Raw genomic sequence first — 27,926 nt, forward strand, 5'->3', positions numbered from 1 at the left:
CAGGTCATGACACCAGTTAAGCAACCCACAGCTCAGCTCACCTACCACAGCTTTTGTGATGCTGCATGGAGAGAAATGAGCACTGTGAAAGGGCACTCGGAGAAATAAACATGGAAGGTGATGGATGGATGGATGGATGGATGGATGGATGGATGGATGGATGGATGGAGCTTTCTGAAAGCTCTGACAAAAAGGCCTGGCTGTGCAGTCCATCTGGTTTGCTAAGTCAAGGATGGGTGGCATAAACGCAAGTGATGAATGTGTTAAATTGCTAAAAATGGATGGCCTGGGACTTGGACTTAATTATTTCCTTTGCTTATGCTACTGCTACGATAAAACACTGTGGCCGGGCAAGTGGGAACAACAGAGTCCCCTCAAGCCCCCTCACTCTTTTAATTCAGGAGACAGAGCTAAAGTCAACTCTGGAGTAAAGAACATTTCTTTTAGAGAAGGGAAATGAAAGAAAATACATTTTATTTTAGCACACAACTTGATATACATCATGGCTTATGAGAATGTCTAGTTACCCATGCCCTACAGCTGGGTTTCACAAGAAGATCTGTTTCTCAGCAGGACTGCCCATTTCTTTAACACTGCAGTATATCCATAAGACCACCTCCTAAGCAATGGAACGCAAAATCAATTCCCACTTTGGGATGAGGAGGGAAAGGGATGCAACCCTCCCAAATCTAAAAGCTTTTCTCATCTGGCAGTCAGCTCCACAGGCACTCACTGCCCCATCCCAAGAAGGTGCATGAAAGGAGAATTCAGTACTGAGGAGGCCATAAAGAGGAAGCAAAGGCTGTTGTGCTCCAGTCCCTGTCCTAAGTCTTGCTTATATATTTTGATTAAACATAGCTAAGTATCTTGGCCTTTTCTTATTTTCTCACATGCCCAGAAAAAAACCCCAAAACATTCCTCCTTCCTTTCTTCTGTATGACCTCCATAATCTTGATATTTTAAAAAATTATATTTTTCTATTATTAAAGATACATGCTATTGATACATTCCCAATATTTTGCATCTGTGAGCAGTTATATCTCCTTTTCCTTTCATCAGTAAAAGATACATTTAGACATTTATCTGTCGGGGTTTTTAAATCACATTGGGTGTTTGATGAAATATTTCTTTTTCTTCTGTAGTTTTTTTCACTCATCCCTGCCACTTTGAACTCCAGACAATGCCAAAGTCAAAGCACAGCCAGAACATCTTTTTATGTGCTAAGTGAAACCATTAAGAGTTGGAAGTTAAATTCATTCTTTTCAAAGCTCATGACAAAGCTTCTACTGGTTTCAGTGAATATAACAGTTTTCCAGGTTATTTCAATACATGAAGAGACAAATGTTACAATGCAATCTACTGTAATTTTATATAGCTTTAAGGAACATTCAAATTCCAGGTAGTTATAAAAGTCAGGCAAAACCCTCTCCATTTCTAACCCTGGAGGACAGTTTCAAATGTTGGTGAATGGGATTACTTTTTCCATAAATTCACCAATATTCCAATTCCAGTTTTACAAATGCCATATGTACTAGCATGGTAGAAATACATATTTTTCAGCTTCAAGAGATTATTCCAGTAATAATCAATCAAGAACTCCCAAACCTTTAGCATTTGCCTATCATTAAGATGCAGCATAAATTGGCCAATTCCCCAGGCATTTCATTAAACAATCAATTCTGATGATACCAGCATATTAAGCAGCAAAGAAAAATAGATTATGGGAAAAATATGAATCATCATTTTGTTAGTGAACTGGCACTATTAATGTTTTTTTCAGTTCCATTGACGCTTTCCATGCTGCATACAACACGCAGTGCCAGCTCAGCAGTTTGTGTAATTTGTCATTTTTCTGACAAAGTTAATGGATCTGTGTACGTTTTCTCCCCAGGTGAGAATGTGACCCAACATTTAGACATAACATTGCTTTGACAAACTTGCAGCATAAAGAGGATGGTGACATGACAGGCAAAAGCCTCATTGGGAAGGCAGAAACAATGACAACTGTAGTCTGTCAGCACAGGTGAAGGAAGATGGGCTGAGCAACACAACAATAGTGATAAGAAGCAGAATTTTATTTCACTACCTAGAGAAGATCTGAGTGGTTTTGCTGGCCATTTTACAATTCTTTCACTTGACTTGTTTACTGATGGAAACGTTTGCCAAGGAACTTTGGAAAAATAATGACATATGAACAATCTGTTGCGGCATATTGTAGTGGTGGTGTTTGTGCTGCTATAGTTACCAAGATTTGAGCATTTTTGTAATTTGTCTTGAAAAAACTGAAATTTGGCATGAAGTTTCTGGGTACCTCTGTGTTCAAGTCAGATGGTTTTCATATTTTTTGTTACATTTCTTATGTGAAGAAAAGCCTCAAGATAATGCTGTGTCAAGGAAAAGGAAAAAGCATGCTCAGATAAGGAAAGAAGCAGAAGGTGGGAAAAGAACCAAATACATTGCAAGATAAGGAGGAACAGGTGCAATCTTCTTTTCAAGGTGAGAAGAATATTTACAGGATACTCACAGGTCTTATGTAACTGCAAATTTATTCAGGTTATGCCAAAAATGCCTTGTGATTTTTTACTTTAGTTTTATTTCTGATCTGACACTAACACTGTAAGGCTGGTTTTCACTGCATGATAAGCTTAGAGCAGAACCTCATGTTCAAGTACTTGAAGTTCCACATGGCTCTGCTGTGGTGGGACACAGAACCACCCACCCAAAATGTGGCAGCACAAATAAACATCTGTTAGAAACAAGTCTAGAGAGGAAGCAAAGGACAAGGAAAGAGCAAAAAGGGAACAAAATGCAACAAAACTGTTGATGACAAATCAAACAATAAGAGGAGAAAATACCATATAAAAGTTAGTCATGAGGGAAGCTGGGAAGTGGCAAGTGTGGTCAAAATACTGGTGTACATTATTCCATTTGGGAGCCCTCCCATCACATCCCAGGGCTGTATACAGGTACTTCACAGTACAGCTCAGTGCACACGAAATACTAATTTTCTGTCAGGAGAAGAATACTCTGCCTGCCTCTTCCCAAACTACAGCTCACACAGAAGATCCTATGCTCCTGCCAGGCATCATCCTAACACACAGAAAATCTTACTGACACATGTTAGATTAATAAGGCATTTAGCCAGAGTTATGGAAGTCTTCACTGCTTGAACGTCATGTCTTATCACAGTTCTGCAACAATTTTCTTGACACTTTGAACTTTCCAGAGGTCTTTCTGAGGGAGAAGGAGGCTGAAAGGAGAGTATTACAGTGCTGTTAATGGACCTATTAGCAATCACACTTGCTCTGTACTTCTCGGGGAAGACAATATATAGTTAATCCTGTTTGCTTTTAGCATTTTCCCTTTCAAAGTAGTTTAGCAGGTGGATGCATAGAAAAGTTGACTATAGCAGTGTTAAAATAACTGAAAAATTACAGAGTGTATGTTTAACCAGCAGAATTGATTAACTAAGGGAAATATAGCAAGAGATTTGCTGTGATTAAGTGGGATTACACATGCACATGTATCATAACATATAAGCCCTCAAAATTTGTATGGAAAGATTAATATCTTGCATTACATTACCTGAAATACAGACATAGTCCATATATATATTTTACAAGTTATCAATGCATGTATTAGAAACAATTATGAGCCAAAAGAACAATGGCTAGCCCAGAGCTCACTGAAGGTTATTGAAAGAAAATTTCCCTCTGGGAAATTTATTCCACAATGTATCTTCTAATCTACTCTTTAGGAGCTCACAGCAGCCACAGCTGTATACTGGATACCTACTTATGGCCCTCCAGTACTATCCTGCAACATGACTCCTGCATTCTGATGTTCTTCCCATCAGTCCCTGTCCTGCTGTCTCATACCATGCAACACAAATTACCCATAAAAATGATAATTCTCTTATTAGTTTTAAAGGTCAAATCAAATTATGTGGAAAATATGTGTTGGTGTGACATATAATTTGCATAACTGCCACAAAAACACTGCACTAAAGCTGTGTGGAAAAATAATAAATAAAATAAATCAAGCTCCACTCTGAGGAAAAGAGAATCAGCCAGATTTGTGGTGAGAGTAAATGAGGGCTGCACCACCAACACACAAATACCTGTAACCCCAAAATCCCCACCACATTCAGGTCTGAATTTACTCACCTCTTCTCCTCATCCCTTTCCCCCACATATACATACACACACTCTGAAAAAGGGAAAAATAGATCCTTCCCACCAACCCTGGATTTTAAACTGATTTGTTTCTAGGTGTGGAATGCCATTTCCAAAGTCTTTATATAGCATACTACATTTGAGTGAGGGGGGAACACAAAGATGACATTGCCAGTCCTACCTCACCTCCCAGACAGGTCTCTACACGGGAATAATGAGGTCTGAGCAGAGGCAGTGCTGGGGCCCTTTGCAGAATTTCCTCTTCCCTTGCCCAGGCTCTCAAATCAAGCAGAAAAAGGACTTCCTTCAGCTTTTGGATGAAGGTGCAGCCAGCACTGGTCTTCTCTTCCAAGGCTTGCCATGGTGTGTGTGTGTTGGTGTGACATATAAGTTCCTGCTTCTCCTCATCTGGAGAATTCATGTGGGAATAAGCAGGAACTCCAAATGCATGGGGTGCAAGACCTCAGATCCCAATGGATCTCACAAAATCCAAAGCAGCAGCCGATGTGCCTGTACAGGGAGGAATGGAACTCAGCTTGTAGCTTAATTAATGACTTCCTAAAAGTGCTCACTCACAGGAAACAGACTCTGGATCAATATAGTCTGAATCCATGAAAGAAAAAAGCAAACCCCAAACACCACACTTCAAACAGAACCTGAGCTGTTTAAAAGCAAGTTTTGGATTTCTTCTAAAACCCTGATGATGCTTGACTGCTTGAACTGATTAACATGGTGCCTGGGCTTGGCTTATGATTTTAGTTATTTTACACAGGAATTAGACAACTCAAAAAATTGACAATAAGCTTGACATCTGCCCATTTCTCTGAAATCTTAGGGTGCATCCTCTCCTCTTCCTCCCTTGCACACCAGTCATTAAATCAGCTTTCTGCTTGGTGCATCTGGCAGCCAACACAATGACATTTATTTCTGAGATGAAGACAGCAATTTATCCCTCTTTGTGTCAATGAAACATAAACCCCAACTACATACTTGGTTACTCTGACTCAGTTTATTAGTATATCTTCTTTTTTTCTTATTGCTCAATTTATCTGTACTGTGTTACTTATAGATACATCTTTTCCCCTTCTTTAAAAAATTAACTATTACAAAGACAGTCTTACTCTCCTTTGATTAATTAAGGTTGATCTTACCTTACAATAATTAAGCTGACAATAGGTGTCTACACATTAGAAAAATGGAGTATGATGTTGGAAGAAAAGGTGGGTTTATTAATTACATTACATCTACATTTTGGATTTATAACTCAGTTCATTTCATATAATATATATTTATCATCTATGTTCTTAATGGAACTTTTTAATCAGCAGAAGAGAGATCACTTATTCATCTGACATATTACAAATTAATAAAAATTCAGTGAATGAGCAGCAGAAACTTTGCTGCTTCTGAAGTGCAAAGCTCTCTTATGAAATAGAAGACCTAAAATTCTTTCAGCTATCAACAGACATTCATCTAATTCATTGCATATATTAAAGGAATCCCCACAAGGTATCTATTCAAGGTCAAGTTATTTTACATTTCCATAATATTAAAAAGAGGAAAAAAAGTAATACAATGACACACTGAAAGAGGGCATTGGGTAATTAGATATGGAACATTTGTGATCCGGGCATTCAGAAAGCTTTAAATTAATTTTAGAAGTAAGCAAAACTGCTCTTTTTTTTTGGTTTTTGTTTTTTTTTCAGATCAGATTAACAGCAGCCTCAAAATATGACTGAGTGAATTATACAAGCATCATCATAAAAATCATTCAGCAAATGCCTATCAGAGACACCACAGGTAGAAAAAAATCAGGCAGCACAGATCAATCACCACAAAATCCTTACAGTTTGAAACATTACCAGAAATTCATAGATATAACAGTTGAGTGAATTTCCTTTTTTTCCTATGCCTTCATAACATTATATACATGTTGATATGTATTAAAATATTAAAGTTTAGCAAATAAACAGCCAAGCACTGCATAGTCAAACACCTAATTTTTACTTCTTCATCTCACCTTAACCTCAGGGTTTTGTTTTTCCTGCCTGTGTGCTCTATCTTGTTTCTGACAGTGGATTAGAAGAGTGAGAGCCACCACTGTTGTTACTACAATTCCCAGCACAGCCAGGCCTGCAGATGTTGCAGTAATAATAATAATAATAATAAACCTCAGTCTGAAGGGACACCTCAAGCAAGGGAAATATTATTTGGCACAATGTAGTTGGATCTTCCCATTCTGAGACAGGGGGAGTAACGAGGATACACCAGTATTTGAGTTTGTGATAGATGGGGATTGTGTTTAGATCTAGATTTGATTTGGATGAGTTGACAAGATTTTTATGAGAAATGTCAGATGAGAGAACACACTGGAAACGTAGAAGAGAAACCCAGCTGCTGTTATCTGACCATTGAAATGTTCCTAAACAAACATTTTGATGTGAACGCACTGAATTTAGGTTTCAGGAGGAGCCTGGGTCTGTATAGCAATGGACTCTCCTGAGAAGCAGCAACCAAATGCTCCTAAATGCAAATTGCCTCCTCAGCCACCCTCCCTGCTGACACTGAGTATCATCATTTGGAGGCTGTGGGTGTAATAGTGGTGTTACTTGAAATGGTTTCAATGGCACAACAGCAGTGATTTGTCTACCTAAGGCTGGTCTTGACAGTAGCTGCTGAGACATCAGAGTCAGGCCAAGAAAACCATAATTACAGATTATTCTGACAGCCAGTCTGTCAGCAAATGATTGCCTAACCTACAGCTACTCATGGCCCATTCCCAAAAATGAGTGAGGCTCGAAACAGATCACAACCAAATGTATTCCAGTGCGAGAAGAGCCAATTTACTGACCCCTCACCCCCTGCAGAAGACACGATGCAACATTACTTATGCTTGATCACACTGACAGCAGGCAGCAGGAGCTTCAGATCTGGCATGAATCAGCTCATCTCATAGGTTTCAGCTGCTTGTCTAGAAGATGTCAAGTCCTGAAGTCAGCTCTGTGAGGTGTTCATCTTCTGATGGCAATGTATTTTTTTTTTGTGTGTGGCTAAACCTTGTAGTGGTTTGGAAACATCAATTTGTTTTTTCTTTTTATTCAGAAGGGAACCAAACAACAAGATCACAAGCTAAGCCAGTGAATGGAATGGAGCCCTGTAAAGCACATTCACGGCCATATTTCAAGAGCTGCTGTCTAGATTTTTGTAAGAGGTTTGGAAGCTTTTCCCTCAAATAAGCTCTGTGTGAGCTAAGGTACAGATGAATAGAGAATGCAGAACAAATGACATCATGCTGGTTTGGTGGGGTTACATCACACACTCCCTAGGGTTAACATGGAAGACTGTTCTGAGCCTTCTGTCACTATGTTTTATAAGCAAGTTGCAGCAGGACTTCTGTCAGCAGAAGTTAAGTGTACCAACTGAGGGCAGTCTATCATCTGCACAAGAACTTGCTTCGAAATGGAGCGTGTGTTTGTTCAGTAACATTTTTTTCAGCCAACTAACTTTTCTTCCTCATCAGTATTTTTTTTCCAGCAGATTTTTCTAGCCTGTTACAGAATGGATGTTATGACAAAAAAAAAAATTAAAAAAAAAAATCCAGTCTGTTCTTGTCTGTACAGAACAGAATATTGTTTTCTGGCTTAGCCTTTCAGTGATCACCAAACAGTGCAACAAATTATTGCTGCAGGAGTTCTGAAGCAATTCATGCTTTTTTTTTAGAGTAGACCTACTGTTATTTCTCAGCAGTCACAATAGAAAAATATATATTGAATAGCTTATTGCTTTTTAGCATTCATAGAGTTTGTGACAAACATGTTAGGAGCTGTCAAATGCACTAGCCAGATAGAGGCAAGGATGCTGCACTCCATGTTCCCAGGTTCCATGAGTGGTGAGGCTGAGTGTCTATCCCAAATAGGTGTTCATAAAACACAGATATATGACCAATAGATGTATAGGCACATGGCCAGCTATACAGCTCACAGCACACAGAAACACCAAGCACTCACACAAGTAGCAGCAGCAGCTTCCTCTTGTTTTCTTTCCTGGCTGAACAGGATAAAAGATGGAAAATACACACACACAAACACACACAGATATTAACACATGTATCTACACATCTGTATCTAACTGGCCTCACACAGCTGCCTCACTGCAGCTGCTGGCCCACAAACACTCTTCCATGCACATTGGATACCCCTCCAGTGACTGGCCACAGGCACTCAGCCTATCCAGCATCTTGCCCTTTAGGTCCTTTAACCTTTAACAGAGGTCCTTTAACCTCTGTTTGCTTCACAAAGAGACACTCACATGCAAATGGATCCCACTAAGCTGACCCCCCCCCCCCGCTCCCAGCTTAGGGATCTTCTAGTCTCCCTAGTCAAGGGCTTCTGGGACCTACCAGAGCCAACTTGCAGGCTCCCTCGTCTCACTGGCATCTGACCCAGACTCACAGGTGCCTCGATACCCAGCTCACAGGCCTCTTACACTGGTAATCCAGTTTTACACTCACTAGCAATCGCACACAGGTGCACACACAGTTGGTCCTTTTGCTGTCATTGCAGGCACACGAGCCCCTTCTGTGGTTCAGCTCCACTCCCTGGTCATGAGAGTCCCTTGCACACACAGATGCTCTCAGAACAGAGCCCTCACCCAGCAAGACCTGTAGAAATTGAGATACTGAGAATACAGGACAAACTGCAGTGAGCAACAGATCAGTAACTTTTGCCCCCTTTCTATTTCTCCTTTCTGTTCCTTCCCAAAGCACCTTGATCCCTCTCCTTTCCTTTGTCTCCTCCCTTAAGTCAATAATCTCAACAGCAGGTTCAAGACTAACTGCCCAGTGCTCCATTTTTCCTGTAGAACGAGGCATTCCTCAGAGGCAGAGTGAATTAAGAAGTTCTATTGTACTGCAGAAACACAAATAGATGTAGAGCTCAGCAATACATTTGCTATGCAACCAATTTAATCTACAAGTTAATACAAAATGTTTCTGTTCTGCATTCTGATTTCACTGTGACATGCTAGTGCTTTCTGGCTCTAAGCTTCATACAGAACTACACAGATATGTGAAATCAGTATATTTCTATACTCCCTGTATGATATTTTAAAACAGAAACAATAATTTTGCCACACTCTAACATGCATAAGGTATAGAACTCATATATTTCTGCATACATGAAAACAAAAGTACCCACAAATGCAATTGAAATTCAAAGATCTTTGGATTATTTGAAGCTGATAACAAGGTACTAAAGCTGAGGCATGACCAGCATGCCAGGGCTGATTGTACAGAAAAGATTAATTTCAAACCTAGATCTTGTAGTTTCCATGCAAATCTCTTTTGTCCCAACCACTTTCTGATGATTTACTGTAAATTAACAACTTGGCATAAAAATGGCTCACTCAAGATGGGAGGAGAGCTCAACAGCTGAAACCAGATAAAGCAACAACCTGACTGCTTAAATGGCCTGGGATCTTGCCATCGATGTGGTAATAAAATCAACAGGGCAGTTTGATATGAAGTCTCTATCCCTGATTAATGGGACCAGAAACTCTCCGATGACCCCTAAAGGGGATCTTGCTGTCTGCAGCATTGAGGTGAAGGAAATCTTTAGCAGCTGAAAAGCTAAGAAGGAAAGGGAAAAAAAACCCAAAAAAACCACTCCAACAACATAGAAGAAATCCACAGCATTTTCAAAAAAGAACAGTGTGTAAAATTAAGATTACATAGAATCATGAAGAAGCTGAAAACTTTGTCTCCTGCAAGCTAGCACAAAGAGTCAAAGCTACCTTGCAACAGAAACTGAACAGCTCTCAGAGTTTCTCAACAGGGCTGTATGAAGTGACCCACCAACAGCTGTTCTTTGCCAGAATCAGAGATGTCAGATGCACCAGGCTGTGTCCTGGGGAAGGTTGGGATGGTGACCCATGTGAGTCCATGCCCTGAGAGCCAGTCCATGACACACCTTTGAGGAGGGCACAGAGCTTGTGGGAAAGAGCAGCTCCAAAGCAGAGAAAAGCACCTGCAAGAAGTGACAGTGAAAGGAAGAGGTGAGAGTTCAGACCTTCTGTGGTGTGTAATAGAGTTGACACAGGAAGGTGACACAAGCAAAGACTGAAAACGAAAATAACATTTTAAATGGTCTGATCAGGCACTGTTGACAATGAAGTAAATCAGTGGAAATTCACCTTGCTTAAAAGTGCAGACATGGACCCTAAACTTGGCATTAAAACTGCATAAGCTTGTTCTGATATTTCTGCCTAGCCAGTGTCTGAGAGCACAGGGGCAGAAGGTACACTAAATCCCAAAGGGGAAACTGGAAAGGTGGTAGAAAGGCAAGGTTAGGAAAGGCAGTGTACTGCAGACCAAGCTGCAAACACCTTTTTCCTCCTCATGTGAAAGGAGCTTTCTCAATGGAACAACCAGCTGTTCCCCAATGTCAGATTTACCATCTAGCACACAGAGTAGGCTCAGTATTATTCAGCCAGGCTGGGATCCAGTTCTGGCTGTAATTTGGGCACCTGTTGAAATGCTCCTTTGCATTATAACATGCAATTCAAATGCTCCACCCTTGGAAAAACTGTGATTGTGATGGATTTGGCACTCAGTATAGGCATCAACAGTCATGGAAAAGCACAGAAATGACCGGGCTGTTCTTACAACTACAGAGCACCCAGGATTCTAAGAGCTCAGGGGATTAAGTGTTAAAGTTTTGGTTCATTCTGTTGTAAAGAAAACAGATGCATATATGTATTCAGATGAACATCTCAAAAGTTGAGATTACTTAGTGTGATTATAATTTGCACCCGTATCATCTTTGAAGACAAGAGATGAATCATCTGCAAAATTAGCTGCAGATGGAGGCTCAGGTCTTGGGAGGCTTGAAAGATTCCAGGCTGCTTGGAAAAGTTTCAATTTGTATCCACAGCCAGTTCAAAATGAAAGATGAACCAAACCAGCTAATACACATTGCAATAGACTGTGAGGATCTCTTTTGTCTGTCCCCTGGAGGAAAATTCTGGCTTAATAAAAGGCTGCTAAAAAGAAAAATTGTATTTCTTTTCATATATTTTACCCGCATTGTAAGAATCTCTTTATTGTTTTCCTGTACTGCTGTTGTGTGCCTGCCATAATTGAACAGCCTAATGCAAAAAGAAATATTATACAATCTGAAAACAAACATAATGGGTATTGAAAAAAATCCCTGGCAACAGGCAGAAGTTAAACAAACAAACAGAAAAATTATCTTGCCGAGACACAGCTTTTCTATTAAAGAAGGCAAAGAGATGAAATGCCTTTTTTGTATTTGAAAGCAAGACATTTCTACATTTCTCTATATACTTATATATATTCAACTCTATCTAGTTGTACTTTTGTTACAAAAACTTTTGTGATTTTGGAGCATGGATAACTAGCTCTGCTGTCCTGGAAAAGATATCTTTGATATTCAAACCTGTCACAAAGGTTTGGAAAAGAAGAAATGGAATGAACCAGACTGGGTGTTGGGGTTTCTGCTGACCAACATTATCACTCAAACATGATCTTGCAAGAAATATTTCAATATTTTTTAGATTAATGGTTAAGGTTACACAAGGAAATTAAACCTACATGGTATAGTGCTTAGAAGAATAACCAACAGGTTTGAGATGTAGAGCCATGAAAAGCAAAGAGACAGTACTGCCAGTGTTTGTATATTTGGTAGTGTTGTTTTGCTTACACCTGTTCATATCAAACAGTAATAAGAAAGCTTTATGCCTTTTTGTCTTCCATTTTAGTTATTTAGACAGAGCAACAAATTAACTGGTTTTGACAACAGTTTGGAGGACATGAGGAATGAGCTGCAAATCATGCAGGGATTTAATTAAGAAAACAGATGTTGAAAAACAGAGAAAAGCGATCACTGATTGGAATTTCTAAACTATTAAAGAATGACAAAGATAAAAATGTAATTAGCATACAAACCCATATCTTCCAACAATTTAGACAGGAACAAAAGCATTAAATCTGGAATTTTCCAAGTTCTGCACCCATTGTTGTAACTCCAACCTCTGGCAAGAATATTTGTACCTTTTGTTGTCACCACATCTGTGCAGGTGACTGTCAGCATCCTATTGCTCCTGCTAAATATTTTATGTATTTCTTCCATATAACAATTTAATATAAAATATATACACACATGTCTATATATGAACTGTGTATGTATATGCACATATACATATAGATATATATATACAGACACGTACACACATACTTTTATGAAATATATACATTTTTTCTCAACACCCCAGAGGCCACAGCAGACGTACGTTGCTGGCTTTACAAGCATGACATCCCTCAATGATAACTTGAAATGAAAGAGATTAAATTGCAAGTGAGTGTAGTATCAGTTCTATACATGTCAGGGCTCTAGGCACTTAGCTGTATGAATATTTTGGAATATTCAAATATGCCCTTTTCAAAAAATACTGGAGAATAATGCTAATTAAAACCATTTTTCTTTGGGCAGTATAACATTCTACCAATTCTTAATTGCCACACACATTTCTCACAACACTCCACTTGACACAGCACAAGTTTTGTGAGTGAAACATTCTCCTTATCTCCATTTTTCAGCATTTCGTCTGCTATTTTGGGACCCTTTAGCTGATATTGTGAAATTTATTTCTGGAATGAGAGATGGCAGATAGTATGGGAATTAATTAATCAAGGCCCATGGATATCTACCAACACATGCACATCTTAATTACTTCTCTACATAAAAAGGACTTTTCCAACTATGGCTGGGCTACAGTGTACAACATAGGTCACATGGAAACAAGCTCCCTTGCTGGATCAACTAATGAGAACTGAAAATCCACACTAAGATGTCTTCTGCTAAACTGAAAGTTCATTCATTCCAGTCTCATTTATTTAAATTCCTAAAACACGCAAAAGGTTCTGTAGTAATGTCACTGTCCCCAAGAAAGCTGTAGAAGAGTGAACACATATCCAAGAGAACTATTCAAGCAAGAGTAGATAAATTCAATAAACAGCAAACATGAGGAGAGTTGTGCTGGAATGCTAATGCCAGTTTGGGGGAATCACTTTTTTAATAGTACCAGCATGAGTATCTGTGTTCTTGCATTTCTCATCAGTTGAAAAGGAATTGGAGTAATCCTGAATCCTTCTGTGATGCCACAGGGCAGAAGCCCTCATGTATCTTTGGGAACCTCCACACCAATGAGTGTCATTCCTCTTTTGCAAAGGCACAGTTCTCATTTCCACCAGGAGCAACCTTGATTTTCTCCTACATAGAACAGCCACTACCTGAGAGAACAACTAACATAAATATATAATATATATTTATATATAACATAAATAAATACTTACTAAATAATAAATAAATAAATAAATAGTAACCATTAATACTTACTAAAACTCCACAACATGCATCTGAGGACTCCAGTCCATGCAGCAGTCCTTCTAGAAGAAAATTTTATGGCCCAAATAAGGAAAGAAATCGAGAAGTGTCTCAAAGTCTTGATGATGGTTTTACAAATAAATGGCTCCAGTATAAGATGTCTAATTCTGATCAACACATTGATAAATAACAGCTGACAAGAAACCATCTCAGAACAGATGCAAGAAGGGCCCAAGCCACATTTTGTCCTTCCTCTGGCTTCTGTCTGGCACTGAATTTCTGTAAGTCTGTGCACTCTTAATACATCAAAATGAAAGTAATATTATTCCTGCCTTATGAAAATCAATATGTAAGTATATTATACTGTCTATCAGACAATAATTGTTGATGCCTTCTGGAAGCACAGTGCTGACTATTATGGAAAGCAACAAAGCTCCAGCTCAGCAAGTCACCTACAGTGGGTTTTGCTAAGTAGTGCTTTATTAGTGTCTACTCCAAATCCACATCCACAGTGATCACAGACTGAGATCCAAAGATTAGGAATGCAAACTTTGGAAATGCTGGTCAAGTGACTGGAACAGCAAAGACTTGTTAGCTGTAGCCTCCACTCATTTTGGGCTGTTTTGCATTTTTTCTGACAGGGGTTAGTTCAGATTGTTCCCTTCCTTTCCAGAATATAGGATTTTCAGTGGGGTTTTTAGAGAAGTAATCTCTACAGCGTGGTACTCAGGGTGGAAAAACAGCACTCGAGACTGATCTAGTGCAAAATTATAAGCAACATAGTGTCATTACAGCCTCACAGAATGGATGGAGGTGGCAGAGTTTACCTTAACCTGGGAGAGCTGAAAATAATACTGTGAGTGAGCAGTGAAGGATGTCACAGAATTGGTGATTCTATTCAGACTCTTCTAGTGTATTTGTTATCATGGTAACCAAGGGTTTATCTTACTCTTGCCATTTACACCTCATTCATGTCACCCAAAAGCTGTTGCAGGGCCATGTTGGCAGAGGACAACAAGAAACATTTCCAATGTTGCTGTACAGACAAAGGTATGAGGTTTGTTGAGCATGTAGGACAACTTCCTTTTAACATGGAAACCTTCAGATGCCTCTCGGAAATGTGCAAATATGTGTCAAGATTTGGAGCAGCTGGGATCAGGTGTCCCTTAAGATTGCTTCGTCCAAGTCCAAGCAATCATGAAGAAGCAGGCAAAATAGAATTCCAGTCAGAAACCCTGCCACTGCTCTCTGTGCCAGCTGTGACATGGGCTCATCACATCTGTTGAAAACAGTCAGAACCAGACAAATGGATCCTTGAGGACAGAAGTAGGTCCACTGGCAGAAGGAATGAAGGTTGAGGAATTCATGAAGCATTGATGGAGGGAAGATTGTTCATGAAGATTGTCTATTCAGGAAATTTTACTGGAAGCACATTTGTATTTGTGTCACAGGAGAGCTGAATCCATACTGGTATCTATCTGCCTAGATTTTAACTTTGTGCATGGATTAGTTGAACAGTGAGTGATCACTCTGTCCTGTCACTGTGGTATTTTCTGGAAAAAAATCCCTTTGCCAGGATTCTTCTCCTGGGAAAATGAGAAGCCTCAGAGAAAAAGGAAAACAATAATTATCTCATTTGCTTCTCCTGTGTTTTGCTGCTGTGGAACAAGTTTGGGCATTGTTTACCAACAGGTGCATGTTAAATTGGTTTCATGTGAATTGTTTTGACTTAATGACCAATCATGGTCAGACTGTGTCAGGACTCTGGAAGGAGTAATGAGTTTTCATTATCATTCTTTGTCACCTTCTGTCTGTATTCTTTCTCTATTTTTTAGTATACTTTAGTATAGAATAATATAATATAATAATAAATTAACCTTCTAAGAACACAGAGTCAGATTCATCAATTTCCTTCTTTTGACGGGGACCACAGAAATTACCACAGTGTCCCATAAGAAGAACTGGGAATAAAGTGAAAGAAAAGACTCACTCTCAGGGTGATAAAAGTTCAATGAACAGGAGTCATTCATAGTACTGTGGCATCCCTATTTGCCCAAGCAATGACACACCATGAATCTAATTTATTTAGACTCTACAAAGGTAGGTATCTTGTGGTAGCTCTGACCCAAGAGTCTTGCTATTGATTCCAAAGATGCAGGGGGAATGGACAAAGGGCTGAAAGGAGGGTCAAAATGAATGCGTTTCCCCTCTTCCTGGCCACCCATAGCTTGCTCACTGCTCTCCACAAAACAAGGTGTTCTCTCCTCCCCTCTGCAAAAGCAGGTGATGTGGTGGAGAAAGTGTCAGGAATAACAAGCAATACTGCAGGAAAAGTAGCAAACCCCTACAGAATATATAATCCTTTATTAAAAACTCTCAGAAATACTACAAAAATATCTATCTATTGGCTTCCTATCAGTCAAAAACAGTCAGCATGGACAAGATTTAATTTGCTCTGAAACTTGGGACAAAAAAGTTATCTTTCATTCAGGGTATTAACACGTAACCTATGCACAGAATATGTTTTTGCTTATGAAGTACTAATGTTAATATTATTTCATCCCTGAGTAAATAGGATGATAGGTCTATTTCTATACATGTGCTCTTAAGAACTAGTTTGAGGGCTAGTTTTAGTCCATCCATTGAATAATAAAATAAACCCTAAATGAGGAGGAAAAAAACCCCCAAGACCTTGAATTTAGGGTTAATTCTTTCAAGCTCCATAAATCTTCAGTGTCTGTCAAGGAGTATGCAAAGCATACCTGTACCTGAGCAGCAAATATTAAAGATCAATAGCTGTAATCAAAATGTATTTTTTTTCCCTCCTTCTCAAATGGTGGCTATGAAGACTTGGAAAGAACTGAGAATATGTCTGCAAAAAGCAAATAAACTCCAGAGATACAATCTCTTCAAATAGAGACTGGTAAAGGTGTTATTGTTGGGAGCAAGCACTGGAATATTTCTACTTCTCCGCAACTTGTGGAAAAAAATGAGAATAACCAAGAAGCTGTTACTAGTATTCTCTATGTACAAATACACAAGGACAACAATACAGAGCCTGATCCAGAGCTCACTGCAGGCATAGGGTTGTAGTGATTTAGGGCCAGAAAGCAAAGAGCTTTATTACAATTTTGCTTCTATGTTTAACCCCAACTGCATCAGGAGTACCATAAAATCTTCTGCCAGAAAGGCAGAATTTTTGTGCCTTTCATGAATAATTCCACCCAAGGTAGATGGAATGAGAGAGATGCATTTTATCACACAGAAAGTCACAAGTTTGCACATGCAGGTCCATGAGAGTAACACAGCAGTTCCCTGTCTGCACTGCCAACCTTTGGAGCCCAGCACACACCTCCAGAGAGCACCACAGCAGTGCCAGGCTGTAAGCCTCCACTTGAGCAAAGCTTTCCAAGTGTTCAGTACCTAAACAGGTGCCAAGTTTTTGGGCTCTGATGCATGAAAAAGACCCTGTGTCTGTTAAAGTTAAGAACTTGTTAGAGAGTGCCATAAAGAGCTGGGTGGAAGCAAAGAGACTGGAATGTGACAGCAAAGAACAGAGATAAAGTTACATTTTACCAAAAGGATAAGCATCAGCAGATTAATGGCCACATGATAGTCTAAGTACAGTTCTTATCTATAAGGTAGAATGATATTCTCTGATGAACAATACTCCCAGAACCAGTATCAAATAAGGGGGTAGAAGAGTTAATTAAATAATAGCTTGAAAATGGACAGGTTGCCTGTGCCGTGTCTTGAAACTTTCCAAGTTTGTAGAGTGCACTTATCTGCTTAAGAGCACAAGAATGTCTAGAGCAGCTGCAATCTAACATTAAAGAAACACGCGTGTTGTTTAAAAATAATGTTTTCCACATTTTCAAAGCTGTATTTCCAAGGTAAACCTATTAATTTATCCTTCATCTTGTCTAGCAAAAAAATCTGACATTAAATAACCTAACATGCGTGAAGCAGCCTGTACTTTTGTGGGAGGCAAATCTGTTCACTGACAAACTCCTAGAAAACCTGTCAGGCAGCAGGCTCTGGAGGTCCCCAAAAGCAGTAGGACAATCTGCTGCAGACCTGCCTGGGCCTTAGCTCTAGGTGCATAACACACGGGACCATATTGCAGGGCGCTGTTCTCTCTTGGCAAGCAGTGGCCAAGCATCTTTGGCAAATGGCAAGAGAGCAGGGGAGAAAATGAGAGGTTGTGAGGATCACCATCAAAATGGATTTATTGGCAAATGCCTGTTGCAAGACAAACAACCACAGAGAGGCAGGAACTTCAGAAACACCTGTGCTCACCAACTGACTTGCCAATCACTACAAACTGTCCATTTCCATGCCTGCAGCTCTGCATCAGAACATTCAAAGCTTATTCTTTGATATACTGAGCATTTGTTGCTCCTATATTATTACTGATAAAAGCTACAAGATATGAAGTCAAATTGTATAACCTAATTATGTAAAAGTAGGCCTATTTTAGTTTGAAAACAAACTGGAATATGATCAGGTTTAGTTTTCCTGTCAAAGCTCCCTTTTTTCCTGTGCCAATCCATTTTGGGTAGAAACTATGAAAAACCTACCTCTGGATAGCAGTTGATCAAACCTATAAAACTCAAGGCTAGTGATGATAAAATACAGCAGCAGTAAAATTATATTAAATTATCAAACCCATGTATTTATGAGTGCATGTGAAAACTAGGAAAGTTCTCATAGTCTAAGGAACAATCAAAAGGCATCTCCACAAGAAAAAGAAAGAAAGAATCTATATATCTGAAGGTGTCTGCAGAATTTTGATTTAGTACTGCAGGTTAATCCATCCTAAACTACTATCAAACAGTAATGACACCATTCATCATTCTTTTAACTGGAAGTAATGACAAGATCTCTAATGCTGTATGGGGAAACAGGAATTTTTGTTCCTCAAAAGATAAAGAATTTGGATTCTCCACACTGAAGTGGAAAATGCAAAAATTATACCAAAAGTATTTAACAGGGACATTTTAAAAAGCCAGTTTAGTTCTTCAGACATTCAGATTATTTTGATTTTTATTTTTTACTATGTAAAAAATTTGAAATAAATCTTAACCACAAAAATCCCAAATTACACCAAGTGGAACCTTCAACAATTAATCATTTACTCTTTCATTATTCCAAGCTTATACAGGAAATTTATCTACTCCCCTCCTCCCCAGAGAGGCTTATTTGTTCATCAGCCACTTATTTAAAAATACTCTGCTAATTTCCATGCACATTGCAGAGAAAAATAGATGCTTTTTATAGATTTATTTAATTCACAGATGCTATTTTAATTGGTCTCCCATAGAATTGTCTCTCACTGGGAAGAAATCTGGATGGCTCTGGGGAATTGGCAGCAACTTTCAGAGCTTTTCCAGGTCAGTGATTCAGATGTAACCAGCATCACTGGTGGCTGAGAATTAATGTGGAGAAAACTATTTGATGGTCCATATGAAATAAAGTAATTATTTCACTCCAGTTGTGGTTTGACAGATTACCAGCAAAAATAATCAGTGATCTTATGGGTTTTTTTGGGAATAGACCCAGAAAATTAGCTTCTGCAAATTATCTTTCCCATTAGGGCTGAAAGCAGCCTTTCAAGTCATAAGCATGAAGCCTTTATTATCAGCTCAACTTTTTCATTGTTATTTATAAAGATTTCATTGGGTTTTTTTCCAAATTCTATCACGTTAATGTTCTGGGAATGGTTTGCCATGCTCTCCTTTAGATTAAGAAGGTTAATATCTTTAAGCTTCATCTATTGTCCCAGGACAGGTGGAAGGGAGAGAGAAGAGAGGGAAGGAGATGCTGGTCCTGCATTATTCTGTACAGAACCTCACTGAGGGAATTTGGAGCATCTTTCTGCAGTGATGGAGAGACTGCCTTGTGCATATAACCTTTAGAAGGGTACAGTTTGCTTTTGTAACCTTCTCCCTCATGTCCCTGCAAATATACTGCAACTATTAGACTAGATTGTCAGAAAACTTGTCAGACCATGAACTGGGATACAAACGTGTTAGCACAGCAGTGTGGACTTTATCCCTCATCAAATATTCCAGTAAATCCCATCTGTATGTTCTGCTTACATTTTCTGGTAAAAATAGGCAGCTATCCACCTCACGCTCCTGTTTGAAACATGCTTGTTTTCTAAACTCCACCAACAAGGCTTCCTTAAGAACTAGCTTTTAAAACAACAGCACTGTTAAAAGACATAGCTCAGGCCTTTGCTTCATTTTTTTTTTCCTCAAAGAAAGAATTCACAAAGAAAACTTCCATTTGTAGGGAATTATTTTATTCACAGGCCACAAGATCCTGCAGTCTTCAAGGACTGGATGCACTGATGAAGCTAAAAGTAATGTATAGAACTGGGATGAACAGAAGATGCATATATTCTTTAAATTATTATATAAACTTTTCCATTATCTCATTAATTCCTACTTTAAAAAAACCCCAACCAAACGCAAAAACTAAGGAGATTCGTTTTTTCCCATTTAGTTTGGCTCTCAGTGGTGCACCAACACAGGGATATTTGGGCTGCTTTTGTTGTGAGGTTTGTAATGAATTGCCTCTGGTAACAAACTAATGAGGTTGTCAGAAGCTACAACAAAACAGTTTTGCAATTTATATGAGCAGGATAGGGTCTATTCAAAATATATAAAAAGGTACACAAAATCCATCTCCACAGAGAAGAAAAGGCACAAACATCTTTGTTTAGTGTCATGTAAGTAAAAAGAGTAAAAAGGTAGAATGAGAAATAAAAAATTTGCCAGAAGAAAATTTGCAGAAAGAAACCTAATGACCCATTTTGTCCATGGCAATGGAGTTGGGAAGCAATACACAGCTAAAGCCCAGATAGTAAGTACTTATCTGGTTTTAAAAGCAAAATTTTTATGCTTCCTATTAATAACTTTTAAACAGTGCTTTGTGCCAGGAAAGAGAACTTGTCTATGCCTAAAGATTTCTTCTCCGCTTCACATACTTTGGAGATCTGGAGCTAAGAAGTTCAAATTCAATTTACAATTTATTACTCTCATGAGAAGTTTAGAAATTCAAACTCACTAGAAAGAGGGAGAAAATCAAAACTTCTGTTGCTTCACACTAAGGGCAGAGGATGCTGGGCTTCCTTCTGTGCAACAGTGACAGCTGATTTTCTACTTTTTTTCCTCCTGCTATTCAATGGTCAATTTGCATCTAGCTTTATTACCTTCTGAAAGTGTCAGTGGTTGGGAACAGCTGTTTGAAATCCACAGCAGTCCCCAGTCCCATAGAAGAATTTAAATAGGTAAACTGCTGTGCAGTAATCCAGAAATTAGTAGGTATAATATATCATCTTCTACTATGGCTGACAGTTCTGGAAGGTGTTGGTTCAGTGCCAATGTGCAGCCAGGCTGCACAGGAGGCTGCACACCACAGAGCCTCCTAACAGCACAGCTCTGGAAACCAGGATGGCATCCCCAGGCTTCAAGTGTCTGCCTGAGCACAGAAAAAAAGCAGCAGAAAAAGAGCATTTGTTCTGACAAGGGGTCATTCCAATCACCAGGAACAAAGTAGTGTAGAGGTAGATAATTCCCAGTCACAGGAACTGGTATTATATTGATATCCAGGACGTGGTAAGATATGAGCTGGTGAAAATTTTCATGGATCAGTTAAAGGTACAGTTATTTAAGTGAACAGAGTACCCAGGCTTATTTTGTCAACCTAGTGAACAACATCCATGGCTTGTCATGCTGTCATGGAAGCATGTGTGATAGCAGAATAACTCTGTGCCAGAGGATACAGACACACAGTTCTCAATCCACATTTATCCTGAAGTGTGGAAGAACTTCTGGTCAGGTGTGTGACAGTTCTGGCTTACTGAAGCTGTCGACGTGCTCCTGGGGAGGCAGGATGTTAAGGATGCAGGTGACAGAGGGTACAGAGCTATCCACAGATAACCTCTGGATCCCTAGAGAAGCATATGGCTAAATACTCTAAGACCAAAGGGATTGGGTCAAATCGAGTTCTGAAAGCAGGCTGGAAGCAGCCCAAGGAAGACAAGGCAGGACTGTGACAACACTTGGCCTAGACACCTCAGCAGTGTCATTGGCAAGTGTAGACATCATTCCCTTGCCAATTCCTGCCCCCTCCCTTCTCTGAGCTCCCTGCTGCTGCTGAGCTCAGGTGCTGCAGCTCACAGCTCCCTTCCCAAGGTAAAGGACACTGCTTTTCTCTCTCTCCCTGTACCAGGTGGCCATGCAAAGCAGTTCAGCAGTTGACACACGAGACACTGAGTCAATCCAGCAGGGCAGACAGCAGTGGGGTAGAATTTCCAACCAAAATGTTAGGAGTCCCTGCATGCAAATAGGCTGTGCTGGATATACTGCAGCTGGTGGGGGACCAGAAGCACACACTGCTGGAGAGGAATCCACAGGCTGCAAATATAGGGGAACAAGTAGTTCTTACTGCACAACTGAGGCATCTCTTGGAGCCCAGTCAGGACCTGAGAATTCAGCTGAGGCTCCAAAAGGCTTGGGGTTTAACAGCACCAGACCACAGCCAGAACCAGCTTTGAGGAAAAGCAGCCCAGACAGCTGCTGGTGATCCTTGAGACTGGGTGACCCTAAGAAGCAGCCCACATCACCCAGCATTTATCTGGGAAGAGGCACTGCACCTGAAGATTTGCTGCACCTTACACAGCAACAGTCTTCACAGCCATTAAATTCCAATTCCATAAAACCAGCAGCACCATAGTTAACCAGCACAGAGAGCCAGGTGGTGGGAAAGAGAACTTATTTCTAGTTATGTGAATTTCCACTGTGCTGTGTAGCCAAACATAAGCTTTGTAGAATAAATGCTACTCTCAAGGAGAGGCAGAGCTTGCAAGGAAGGGATAGGTTCCTGTTCCCATCCACTGAAAGAAAGAGCCCATAACAATGACAGGAATCACAGCTATTTGATAATTTAAATAATTATGCAACTGCCAGACTGTTCCTCTGCAATCTCTGCCAAATACCCATTTTCTGGGTAGAAGAAACATTAGGCTGAATTTTGTAGGGAGTGCAGAGCACAGGGAAGATGGAATAAAACATAAAAGAAATCAGGAGTTTTCAGCATATGAGGCTAAAGAAATTACATATTTGCCTGTTGCTTTTCAGGGTGTACAAGTGCACAAATTCTGGTTGCTCTCTCCTGGAAGCAAAGCATGTGCTAAGGGGTGCATCAGCCAATCTGCACACCTAGAACACTTGAACACTCAGGTCTTCCTCACATCCATGTGCTCACGTACCTCTTTCAGAGCACTAAGATATACAGAATGTGTGTCACCTGCTTTACTACCTGTGACTTTGGGGACTTATTGCTCTTCTGTCAAGCAGAAGCATCAAAACAGTGGAGAGCGACATTTAGTCAGCAGCAATTTCATGGGTAATTGAGCTATTCAGGTAATTTGATTTCTACTTTTAATGCTATAAAGCATTAGCCTATGTGCTAAAGAACCTGTCTGGGCTGTGTCTTTCTGCCACCAAATCTGTGCTCTTTCCAAGAACTGTGAAACAGGTTGTTGCTGAAATTTTTTGGCCATCACCATGGCAAGCATCATGTACACGGAAGAAACTTTGAAGTGGCAGCTGGAAAGTTCAATGCCTGACAGTGTTATGTCCCAACAGCAGTGACTTCTTGACCCACAGTTTCCAGGAACAGCTTCCAGGAACAGAGCTAGTTCTTACATACTGATTTTAAACTCTGTTACTACTCATGGAGCTGAAGCTAACAGAGCCCCTTTTGGTGAAACATTTTTCTGTGTTTCTATTGGTTTCTCATATTGTTTTGCAAAGTATTGAATTAGTCATTGTAAAAATAAGGAGTGCTCTATAAGTAAGATTTTGAGACTCTAGGTATTTCAAATGTTCATTTTTATGTTTACATGCATGACAAGCTCTTGACTTTTTTCTTGGCAAGAGGGTAGAAGTTGACTTTAACTTGAGAAAGGGGCCAAAGCCAACCTCTAGCTGGCTGCTCTAATTGCTGTGAAAAGAATCAGCGTGTATTAACTTGCAATAAGAAAAAAAAAAAACTGGCCAAAGCCTGTGTTTCCTACAATGACTGTGACACATCTAGGTGATGAAACTCAGTTTTAACCCTTGACTTGAAAGCTTATTATGAGTGTTAGGGGAAAAAAGGATTCACTGTTATTGTATTTGATTATGCTCATAGTCAAGCACAACCTGAATTTCTAAGGACCCTTTTTTTTCTATATTTACAGAGGTAAGCACTTCCAGAAGGGATTTTATCCTATAGTAGGGTGGAGGGCATCATTCTCTAGGAGTGTTTACCTCTCTGTGTAAATCAGTTTAAACTAGCTCCTGACTTTGGGGTTGCAAAAACAAAGTAAAATGAGTATCATATTATGTTTTCATATTCCTTATAAAGACCATACTTTGCTGGAAAATTAACAGCAACAATCTAATAATCTACAATCACTGATGTGGTGAGACAATCTCAGATCATTGGTCATGACTGCTAAACATCTCAGTCCTAAAATACATGTTAAGAGAAATTTCTTATGGGTGAGCAGACTAAGAGAATTTCAAATAATTTCAAATTTCAGTGAGATATTGATTCTTGTGGGTGTAAATTTAAGATAATTTAAAGAATCCTTGTAAAATGCTGGGAGGTTTTGGTTGGTTTGTTTGGTTTTGTTTGATTTGTTTGGGTTTTTTCTTGTTGTTGGTTGGGGTTTTTTATGGTTCATCCATTCCTCTGTAAGCTGCTTAAAATTTCTCCTAATTTAAGGTGCATGGAAGATCCAGTTGATTATCCTGATTGCTCCTCGTTTAAAGGAAATACACAAAGTGAGAATATTTTCAGTGTAACTAAAAAAAATATGGTATAGCAACACTGCCCAGAAAAGAGTTTAAAGTTAATTCTTTGGGAAAAAAATTCAGTTAACACCACTAAAGGCATTGCACAGATGAAGCACATTCCAGGGACAGATGTTCCCTGCACTACAGAGTATCCTAGGAGGCTGTTGTGAGCTAAGGAGAGCAGGCATCATTTTTACTGCTTCAGGAGAAAGCAATGAATACTTTACATGTAGGCACTTTGGAAATTTGCCTGAGTGACACACAAGAAGACCAAGTCAAGTCCCAGCAGAAAGGGAAAATTAAATGTGAACAGATGGGCTAATTCAGCATTTTCAAGGAGTGAAATTCAAATGTGAAAGAAACCTAGCCAGCTACAGATGACAAAGCCTGTCTCAGTTCAATCTTCAAGCTATAATAGCAGATTCTTGAATTTTTTTTTCCTCCATCAAATTAATCTTCTTGAGGAAGCTGGCATTTAAGTGGGTTTGGAGCAGTCAAATAACCTTCCCACTCCTGGGGATTCAGTTTCAAATCAAAATTCAAGGTGCCACTTACCAGACTTGTTGCTCTCAAGTCTACTGAAGAAAAACCAAGCCCATCTGCACAGTGTGCTATTTATGCGTGCCAACATCATCTGTTTGGAAAAGGTCAGGGTAGAAGAAAAAGCTTTCATAGGTCAGCCTGTGAATGTCCCACCAGAGCTACACACAGATAATGAAACAACAGTGAAACTAATTTTGCCAGTTTCCAGCACAAGCTGATGATCCACTGCTTTTCTGAGCACTACACTTGGACAAATGATTAAAAATGCTTAACTGAAAACAAAGAAAAGGAGAAAGAACACCCACCAAGCTCAATCTCACTTTCCAAAGTTCCCAACCACACAAAATTCAGTTACTTGTAACCTACCAGTAGCACAGTGAATCATATAAGGTGAGGTTGTGGCACTGGAGAACAGTAAGAATGTGGGGGGAAAAAATTATTATTTTTAATGGGAACAATGATTTGGGGTTTCTTAATATGGGGGGGGAAGAGTTTTGGGAAATCTAAAGCTCCTTGCTATTTCTACTTAATGTGAGTAGGAAAATGAAAAAAAAAAGTAATAAAAAACCCTTTTTCAGTATTATAACTTGTAATATTTAGAAATATATAATTTAAATTCTTGTAATTTAAAATTTCAGTAGCTTTTTTTTAGATAAATTGGCTTAGTCACCCTCAAATGGAGAGCAATTTGCCTGTTAAATGTTTAGTTCTCTTAAAAATGCAAAGCACTGTGAATTTTGAGACAGAACGATTTTTTTTTTCTTCCAGCTTGCAGCTTTGTGCCTAAACTAAAACCTACAAGTATGTCCACAAAATTTTTTTTTGAGGAAAGTCAGGTGGGAAATGCAGGAAAGGAAGAATGTGAAGTAGAAGTAGCAACATTTTAAGGCTGTGACAGAACTCAGACTTATATTATCTAAATTCTACCAAGAATCAAAACTTACTATCTTTTCAGAAAGAAAAATTAATTCTTAATGTCACGCCATTATATTTCATGTGAAGTTTATAATCTCTTCATATGGGCTCTGCTGCCATTACAGATTATTAACAAAAACCTAAAAAGCAAAAAGATCCATACTTGTTTATCCATAAGGTAGCTGTTCATTATTTATATCTCATTCCAAGGGCACATTTGGTTCTGTGCTTCTTCCTTGGTTTGGATTGTTTATGGAACCAACCCTGATTGCTCCCCTCACAACTGCAGAAACACTTAACTCCGAGCTGCTGGAATAATACAGAGATCAGCGAGGGGTCAGCGGACAGGCTGAGAGCAGCTCAGTCTCTAGACAGAAAATTGTTCAAAGACCCTCTTCTATAGACTCAGGTCTGCAATGACCAGTGCCAGAAGTAATTAGGGAGCCCATTTACTGTCCTCATTCTAGCTCTGTCTTTATCTAGTGGCTAGTTGTGGAATCCTTTGAACCCTGCAGGGAAATCCACAGGGATTTGAAGAATATACCATAGAGTGTGAAAGAGAAGACTTCCCCCATGGAGCCTTGCAACACCATGATCCATCCCAGCTCCTTTCCCCAGGTGTACCAAATTCTTGTAGTTTCTCCTTTCCCTGTTTCTTTGTTGGTTGTGGTATCCCTGGTGGCCAGCCCTATCTTCCCTGTAGGCCAATGCCCTTTTCCCTTCCTTTGTGCCACCCCTGTGCCCTCAGACCGCTGGCCACTGACCCCATACTTAACCTTGTGCACACCACACAGACACGTCTTTTCTCCCTGATTTCTCTTTGGTGTGCTGGAACAAACCTTCACCAGAATGTATCATACAAAAGGCCCTCCTGCCTTCTTTGCTGAGCTGCCCTGATTTTTGAAGTTTTTCTAAGCCTTCTGATGTTTACATTCTTGTAATGAACTTTCTCACACACTTTATGTAAATAACTTATTTTTTTGCATTCTTTTATGGAGGAGGAGAAACTTGATGGACTGTTGGTTTGTTCAGTGTCATTGGGGAGGTGGCAGTGCCATCCTCCAATCCACTGTCACTTTTGGAAATCTATAAATGTTGGACTCAGAAATTAAAAGTGCCATTTTTACCTTGAAAGAGCAGTGTGTCCATCTCGTGTTATTTTGTGTCCTGTAGCGACAGCTGTGGTGAGTGTGGTGTGAGGACTTGACTGCTCTGCCTGAATGCCTACCTAATCAGCTTTTCCACAGGAGATGCTTTTTGGGAAATAGGTAGCAGCACTCACCATCGAAACCCCACGCTGCTACAGCTATTAGAAGAAATTTTTAATTGACCTGAAACTGGAATCTGTGATAAATGACAGTGGGAGACTGATCTGTGCTGTAGATTCCATCATTCAACAGCATGTGTATGCAAGCTGATCATACTTAAGGAAAAGAAAGTGAACTGGTTTTAAAGCTAAAGGGAGCAGAGTAGCAGGTGAATTCTTGTTGTCCTACTTGGTATGTATAGACTGGATAAGTTTCACTAAAATGTCATTCTTTCACAGTGATTTACCATGATATACTAAGGATCTAGGCTGAACTCCTACCAGGAAAGCAAGTATACTGATATATCACGGGATAGAAAAGTAAATCTGGGAACCAGTGGCAACACTACAGACACACAGCTAAATTGTTGAGCATAACAAATACATGAAATAAAAAAATGTGAGGCAGAACAGCAATAAAGTAGAAGATTCTGATAGGAGTCAAAATATACATGTACTAGGAAATCCAAAATATATGACACTATACTATAACAGAATGTAATTACCTTTATTGTCAAGTGCATTCCAATCTAGCAACTGCATTGTAATTCTTGCCAATAAAATTTAGATTGAATCACTGAAAATGAGACATAATTTAATAACTAAATCAAAGTATTATAAATGGGGGAGATGCCACAGTAATATCTCATAATTTTGGTCAAATATCTTTCATCAAAGAGCTCTGTAGGATCACATTGCGGCTCTACCCAGCTCAACTTCTCAATTTCAG

The 27,926-nt window shown here is 39.3% G+C and overlaps 1 long non-coding RNA gene across 1 annotated transcript; it reads right to left on the reverse strand.

Moving 5' to 3' along the window:
• Window positions 1-1,568: 1,568 nt before the first annotated feature.
• LOC135297672 (uncharacterized) lies at window positions 1,569-26,193 on the reverse strand. The gene is made up of 4 exons (XR_010359595.1): window positions 26,054-26,193; window positions 24,988-25,066; window positions 4,362-4,685; window positions 1,569-3,250 (listed from the first exon to the last, which is right to left on the reverse strand). It is a non-coding gene; the product is annotated as an uncharacterized LOC135297672 (long non-coding RNA).
• Between the last annotated feature and the right edge of the window lie 1,733 nt (window positions 26,194-27,926).

Source organism: Passer domesticus, chromosome 3 (genome assembly GCF_036417665.1).
Source record: "Passer domesticus isolate bPasDom1 chromosome 3, bPasDom1.hap1, whole genome shotgun sequence".
In the NCBI taxonomy this organism is placed as follows: Eukaryota; Metazoa; Chordata; class Aves; order Passeriformes; family Passeridae; genus Passer; species Passer domesticus.